Genomic DNA, 8,764 nt, shown 5'->3' on the forward strand with positions numbered 1-8,764 from the left:
CTCGGAAAGGGTGGACAATTAGCTAGAGCAGCTGGTGCTGTAGCGAAACTAATTGCAAAAGAGGGGAAATCGGCCACATTAAAATTACCTTCTGGGGAGGTCCGTTTGATATCCAAAAACTGCTCGGCAACAGTTGGACAAGTGGGAAATGTTGGGGTAAACCAGAAAAATTTAGGTAGAGCCGGATCTAAATGTTGGCTAGGTAAACGTCCTATAGTAAGAGGAGTAGTTATGAACCCTGTAGACCATCCGCATGGGGGTGGTGAAGGGAGGGCCCCCATTGGTAGAAAAAAACCCGCAACTCCTTGGGGTTTTCCTGCACTTGGAAGAAGAAGTAGAAAAAGGAAGAAATATAGTGATAATTTGATTCTTCGTCGTCGTACTAAATAGTAGAGAAAATAAAAATTGTTTCTTCGTCTTTACAAGAAAAAGGAGTAATTAACTGTGACGCGTTCACTAAAAAAAAATCCTTTTGTAGCGAATCATTTATTAAGAAAAATAAAGAAGCTTAACACAAAAGCGGAAAAAGATATAATATTAACTTGGTCCAGAGCATCTACCATTATACCTACAATGATTGGCCATACCATTGCTATCCATAATGGAAAAGAACATTTACCTATTTATATAACAGATCGTATGGTAGGCCATAAATTAGGAGAATTTTCACCTACTCTAAACTTCCGAGGACATGCGAAAAATGATAATAGATCTCGTCGTTAACGTTAATTTGAACATCCATTTTTAAATAGTAATGCATAAAGAAATATTACAAAATTGAATTCTTAGTAAAATGAAGTTCAACTCATTTCTTTTAGAATTCATTAAATGAATTCAATAATTCATAATAATAATAAAATTCTTTTTTAATGAAGAATTCAATCAATTCAATATTTTATTGATTTGTCAAAATAGACTCTTATGATAAAGAAGAACCTCTATACTGAAGCCTTGTCTTTTGGTCAAATAAAAAAAAAAGGTTCATGTCTATTTTATTTACAACACACAGTACAAATAGTAATTGATGTGATTTGTACATAAATAAAACATTATGATACTTGAATTTCTATTTGAATTTTCTATTTGCTTTAGTTGAATATCTTCTTTTATTCGATTTTTTGAATTGTTTATTTTACAATAGTCGATGATAGTCACAATAGAAATTTCAACGAACTTAGTCAATGAGCTATAATGAGTTATAAAGATCTATCTATAGATAAAAAATACACAAATAAGAAATATCATTTTATGTAATTTTATGTACAGTAGTGGGGAATTATGGGACAAAAAATAAATCCGCTTGGTTTCAGACTTGGTACAACTCAAAGTCATGATTCTATTTGGTTTGCACAACCAACAAAATATTCTGAGAATATACAAGAAGATAAAAAAATACGAGATTGGATAAAAAATTTTATACAAAAAAATAGAAGAATATCCTCGGGTGTTGAGGGAATTGGAGAGATAAAGATTCAAAAAAGAATCGATCTGATTCAAGTCATAATATATATGGGATTTCCAAAGTTATTAATAGAGGGTAAGCCTCAAAAAATCGAAGAATTACAGACGAATATGCACAAAAAACTGAATTGTGTGAATAGAAAACTAAACATTGCTATTGTAAAAGTTACAAATGCTTATAAACACCCTAATATTCTTGCAAAGATCAATCTTCAACAGCTGCAACACCTATGATCACGAAGGATAGAGTTTCCACAAGTTTCCAGAACCAAATCGTGCTCTAAAATGATCAACTTACCTCTCTTTCGAAAATCACAGCTTTTATAGTCAAACTGTTACGAAATTCAACACGTTCATTTCACTTGACTTAAGTGAAATCAGTCGATTAAAAACTAAATTAACTGATTGAATTTGTTGCAGTTTAAGACTACTGTAGCCAACCTTTTAACCTGTTAAAAAGTCATTCAACAGATTAAAAGAGACATTTTAACCTGTTGAAAAACCATTCAACAGATTAAAAACACAACAAAGACCAAACTACATCTAATTAATGCTTTAAGGTCTACAATATGAATTACAAACTACAAGTACACTTTCTTAATGATGTAACTACATGGAGAGCACACATTCCAGCCTTGATCACCATGGATATCATCAAATCTCCTTTCCTTCATCAATGTAGGCTTCATTCCAATGGTTATGGCTTCAAGATAGTTCAAAAGAGCTTCATTCAATCTTCATCAAATCTTCAAGAAGAAAACCACCTTGGCTTCTCATGTCAACAAAGATGAATCAAGAATATAGGTAAATGAGACTATGTTTAGAGGCATGATAGGTTCTTTTTTGTATCTTACTGCAAGTAGGCCTGACATTATGCAATATGTATGTGTGTGTGCTCATTTTTAATCCAATCTAAAAGAATCACATCTTACTGCTATGAAAAGAATCTTAAAATATTTAAAAGGAATTGTATGTTTTGGACTTTGGTACCCTTCAGGAGCATCTCCTAGTTTGATAGGCTATTCAGATGCTGATTATGGTGGTTGTAAAATAGATAGATAAAGTACCGGTGGTACTTGTCACCTCTTAGGAAGTTCATTAGTTTCTTGACACTCTAAGAAACAAGCTTGTGTGGCTTTGTCAACTACAGAGGATGAATACATAACACTTGGAAACTATTATGCTCAAATTCTTTGGATGAAACAACAATTAGAAGACTATAATATCTTTTTAAATCATATACCTCTGAAATGTGATAAGACCAGTGCTATTAACTTAACCAAAAATCCTATAATGCACTCTAGGACAAAGCACATTGAAATAAGACATCACTTCCTAAGAGATCACATAAATAAAGGGAACTATGAGATAGAATACCTAGATACAAAGCATCAATTAGCTAATATCTTTACCAAACCATTAGCTAAAGATAGATTTTATGAACTAAGAAGAGACTTAGGCATATTAGAGATCTCTTAAAGTGCCAAAAACTCAATTTCCCTCAAAAATTCGAAAAACAACGTCAATAATCAATTATCAATGTCAATAATCGATTATCAGCCACTCTTCAAAATTCCAAAACATTCTGGAATAATCGATTATTAGATGTAATAATCGATTATCATTAAATTATGAGCCAAGTTTCAAAACCACTCTGGAATAATCGATTATCACTTAGGATAATCGATTATCAGTTCATCAAGATTCATGCTTCACACAATTTTTGAAACAATAATCGATTATCACTTTCAGATAATCGATTATTACACGTCGTTGGACCAAATTTTTTCAAAAACTAGCCGTTGTAACGGCTAAATTTGCATTAAACTCCGTGTTTATGACCGTTGGAGACATTTCCTATAAATACAAGACATTCTAGTCGCTGTTACACTCTTTTTACCCCTCACAATCTTCAGAACCCTCCATTTTCTCAAAAACTCTCAAAGCTTCCTTCTCCTCCACTTAAATAATGGCTGAAGCTTCTCGTAGGAAAATTTCTATCCGCAGAAGAACTGCATCTCGTGCCCCTCAACCCTTAACTGCACCTAGGACTGCCTCCATTGAAGGCTGGATTTCAGATGAATATAGGAGATTTGAATTCATCACTTTATGGAAAGACAAGCCTCTTATCACTCCAAAATTCATCAAATCTCAATGGTTTGTAAATCGACGTTTTACGATCCCTGCCTTTCTTGTTGAACAAGGGGTTAAATTCTTCATAGAGATGCAGGGAACCTACTACCCCGATCTGGTACGAGCCTTCTACTTCAACTACAAATTCAGAGATGGAGTGGGGTTTACAAAAGTGAAAGGTGCCGACATCATTCTGGATGATGATATTTGGGAAAATGTTGCTCAATTTCCAATTCATGATGGCACATCTCCAATCCTCACTACTGGCATTGAAGGATTCAACAGAATATTTGCCTATAGATCATTTATGCGAAGACCGGATCAAGAAATAGGCCGACAATTGCTAGCAGGATCTCTAAAAGTTGATAAGCGTCTACTTCACTATCTTATTGTCTGGATTTTATGTCCACGTGGTACAAATCATGCACAGTGCAGTGAAGCTGATCTCATGATTATCTATGCTATGCTCAATCACATTCCTATTCATTGGCTAAGCATTATTCTTGACACAATGCTCAAAGCCAAGTGACTGCCTCAATATCCACTCCCGTATTCTCTACTAGTCTCTCGCATTTATGAGTACAAAGGTGTAAATGTCTCTGAGGAACAGTCTCATAACACCACTGATGCAAACAAAATTGCGAAAAATTCCTTGAAGCAAATGAAATTTATTCCTTTTGGGAATACTTACATTCACAAGGATGATATGCCTCACTCGGACCATGAAGAAGAAGAGAATCCTCCCACTGCTCCTATCCCTCCTATTGACACCAATATTGGCTCATCAAGTGGGGTTGGTGGCTCACATTTTATTCCTTTTTAGAGGATCACATTTTAAACCTAAACCAGAGACTTGAAGAATTCTTTCTCATCTCCACTACCCGACATGAAGAAGTCATTGGCTTAATTAGAGGACTAGATTCTAGGATTTCTAATCTAGAACATAAGTTTGACAAATATGATGTAGATGATGACATGAGTCAAGAATTTTAAATGTCTATATCATTGTTATTATTTTTATTGCTATTGTAAAGTGTTTCATTTCTTAATAAAAGTCCATTTTATTTACCATTGTCTGATTGAGGGGGAGCTTTTCTCTTACACTTTTTTCAAATGATCAAAGTAGGGGGAGAAAAAGTTTAAAAGTTTAAACCAAACAGTGCTACTAACAAATCTATTTGTGAGATTTTTGATTGCATATACTTTAAACATATTGTTTTGATCATCATTAAAAAGGGGGAAATTGTTGGCAAAAGCAAATACAAGTCTAATGTTGAAGCAAGATTTTGATGATGATAAAAGAAGCCTAAAAGCCATCTGGAAGTCAATTTGAAGAACATGTATTTTTATGTTTGAAGCTATCTTGTAAATAGTAATTAGATTAGTTAGAATCAACATGCAAAGATAAAAATCTGGTATTTCTCGAAAAATCAATGTGATAATCGATTATCACTTAGGATAATCGATTATCCTGAGCTGAGTCAATTTTTCCAGGAAAGCACTGGAATAATCGATTATCACCTCTGATAATCAATTATCTGTTCAAAACTTTGTTTTCAGAAAATGCACTAGAATAATCGATTATCACTAGTGATAATCGATTATCCTGGTCAGTTGAGCATGATTGTTCAGTTTTTGACCTAATTTTTGGAACCCCTATTTAAGGAACATCGGAGTTACTTCTAACTTACCTTTGTGAGAAGCTAGAGTGCTAGTGATGTGACTGCAAAGAGAGTTCTCTGAGCGTTCTCAAAAGAAGCTTTGAAAAACCTAGTGTGGGTAGAGCGATAACTTTTCCTGAGAGGTTTTCTAGGAGATTGAGTGTTGTTGTTGTTGCTCGGAAACCTAAGGTCAAGGTTCTCTGTGTGATTCAGAGAAAGGTGTTCATCTCTTGTATGTTCAAGAGAGGTGTTTTCTTTCCTTACTCTTTTATTATCTGATTGTAATCTAATATTTGTTAGCGATTTAGTTAATCTCTTTATTTGAAGAGATTAACAACTGAACGTAGGATCTTTTGATCTGAACCAGTATAAATACTTGTGTTCAATCTTCTTCTCTATCTCTTTATTTCATCTATTATTGTGTTTAAAGAAATTAATATTTAATTTAATCGATAAAATTTTGGAAAAATTTTAAAGTATTAATTTTATTACTTAAAACCAATTCACCCTTGTCTTGGTTTTTGTCCAAACGCTTAAACATTTCGCTGCGCGATACCAACAATTGGTATCAGAGCTTGCTTTGATAGTTATTCAAATTTTTCGAAAATTGTTGGACAAAATCAAACTTTTGCTGAGGGTGCATCTATCACCAGACCTCCTCTATTTACTGGTAAAAATGATCCTTTCTGGAAAGTTAGGATCCACTTTTTTCTAGAATCTATTGATAGAGGTATTTGGGATGTTGTGTTAAGTGGTCCATTTGTTTCTATTAATATTGTAAATGATGTGCAAGAACCAAATGGGTAGCAGACGAAAATAGACGAGCTTAGTATGATGTAAAAGCTAAAAATATAATTTCATCTACTTGTATTAAAAGTTTATCACACACACATATATATATATATATATATATATATATATATATATATATATGTGTGTGTGTGTGTATATATACACGAATATAAAAATCCGGTTTATATATATTCTGGATATTCATCTAGTGTTTATATATGTTCTGGATGTCTGGTTATATAATTTTCTTAACAGGATTTCTACATTCGGAATTGTCATTTTTAGGGAGTGCAGATTGTTAAGTGGGTCAAAGTTTAAAGAACATTTTAAGTAATTTGATAAAATTTGGGGTGCTAAAGAAATTGTTGGAGGTGTAGGAAAAAACAACCAAACATTGTCGTTGGTGCAGGAAAAACTTTGTCTACAAAGTTGGAAATGGGCTAGGTCAATTGAGGGAATGGATACTTAGGCTGCTGGGATATGGTTTTGCGGGTTATAGAATATAGATAAGTTTTAAAGAAACTATCAGTAAATAAATAAAAAATAAATAAACTAAAAAATGAAACAATAAAATAAAAACAAATATATATATATATATATACCAATATCAAAATTCATTTATATATTATGGATATCGACATTCGGTTATATATTTTCATTAACTGAATTTTGACATTTTAGTAGTTTGATAAAATTTGGAGGTGTAACGTTCCAAATAAATAGATGAAACCCATTTAATAAAAACACCACATACATAATATCCAGAAGGTATGAAGATTTGGGATATGAAGTACTCCGTACCCCAACATATCCATAAACATAAAAGAGGCCCCACACGGCCCAAAACATAAAATACTGGCAAACTAATAGTAATAAGTCTGGTACAGACAAGAAAGCATAGCAAATAAATTCTTCAGCGATGGGCCCCAGAGTGGGCCCAATACTCGTGCAGTCCATCAAGCTGTAGCATTCCTATCATCATTACCACTGCCAGGAGTTCTCCCATCTGCTCACATCAATAAAATCGATGATCATCGCAATAGGAGAAGAACCACATACAAGACAACAAAACACGCAAACAGGGTAAGCTCGAGTAAAGAAATCTTATGTCACAACAGTCAACATGCAATCTCAGAGTCAAACATGAATAACAGACATTCACACATGGATTACCAAAATCATTTAAGACTCCCAAGACTTGACTATCCGGATACGCATAATGAGGCACCACCACGTGGCAGTGGAATTATGTCCTAGTAGTGAGGCGTCACCGCGAGGCCTTTGCAGAATTATACCCTTACAAGAGGCACCACCATGTGGCCTTCATGGAATTACGTCCTGGCCATGAGGCACCACCACGATACTCGCGTGGAATTACGTCCTTATGTTGAGGCACCACCATGAACTCTCACCACGAGGTTCATGGAATTAAGTCCAATAGGTGAGGCACCACCAGGGACTCTTGTAACATCTCTGGCTCGCCCAGACCATGTCAGGTTACTACAGCCCGATGCACCCCAACCCCTCACCCTTCTCCGTCCATTCATACTGGGTGGGTTGTTGCCAGTGGGGATCGAACCCCCAACCTGACCTTTAACACCCCTGGCAAACCAGCAAATGTTACCAGTTGTGCTGCAGCATAACTGGTAGCATCTGCTGGTGAGCCAAAGGTGTTAAAGGTCAGGTTGGGGGTTCGATTCCCACTAGCAACAACCCACCCAGTATGAATGGACGGAGAAGGGTGATGGGTTGTGGTGCATTGGGCTGTAGTAACCTGACAGCCTCTAGGGCCCGAGGAGGGGTAGCCAGGGATGATGTTACAGATACCACATAGGAATTGGAAGAAAAAAATAAGAGGAATTTATCCTCATTTGTTTTAGTAAATAAAGAGTTAGAGAGAGGCAAATAGAAAAAAAAAACGAAGTAGTGAGACTCTAAGGAGAAATAAGAGTTGAATCGTGCATTTATTCATACTTTTTTTTTAATTTCTAAGGTAAGGGAATGAGACATTTATCATTCTATCTTTTGACTTTTAATTTTTCTTATCTCCTCATAATTTATTTTATTTTTACATTTAAGTGAGGTGTCCCTAACCTAATTCTAATTTATATTTAGTTCTCGTTCCTATTTATTTATTTATATTCATCTCTAGTTGCGCACTAGTCCTATTTATTCAATTTATATTTACTCTCATTTACTTATTTAAATTTATCTCCAGTTATGTACTGGTCCTTTTTATTTATTTATATTTATTATTCATTGATCCTATCTATTTAATTATTTATATAAATATATGGTTTAATATTAGAATGAAACTTATGATAAATAAAGATTTGATTATTGTAATTGGAGGTATGACCTTGGGGATTTAAATAAGTTAGTATTACTCAAGAAGAGATGTTCTTGAGTTACTTTGTTGGCCATGAGCTCATTTATCCTGACTAGTCACTACAAAATTAATCAATATCTTTATAAAGTATGATTAAATTTAGTTTCATGGATTTGGGAGAATTTTCATTTCATTTTATTTTATTATGATATGTTGTATTTTTTTATGTGATATTTGTCTCACTTTCCCATTTTTGGTTGTGTGTGAAAAACAAAATTTTATAACCTTATCATAGATGGCTGCTCCCAACATGCCTGATCCCTTCTTCGCTGACATTGTGGTTGTTTTTCTGGAAAATGCATGGCAGACCAACGCAGTAAATAATTCT

Source organism: Vigna unguiculata, chromosome 4, assembly GCF_037176805.1.
Source record: "Vigna unguiculata cultivar grain cowpea cultivar isolate G323 ecotype 2 chromosome 4, ASM3717680v1, whole genome shotgun sequence".
NCBI classification, from domain to species: Eukaryota; Viridiplantae; Streptophyta; class Magnoliopsida; order Fabales; family Fabaceae; genus Vigna; species Vigna unguiculata.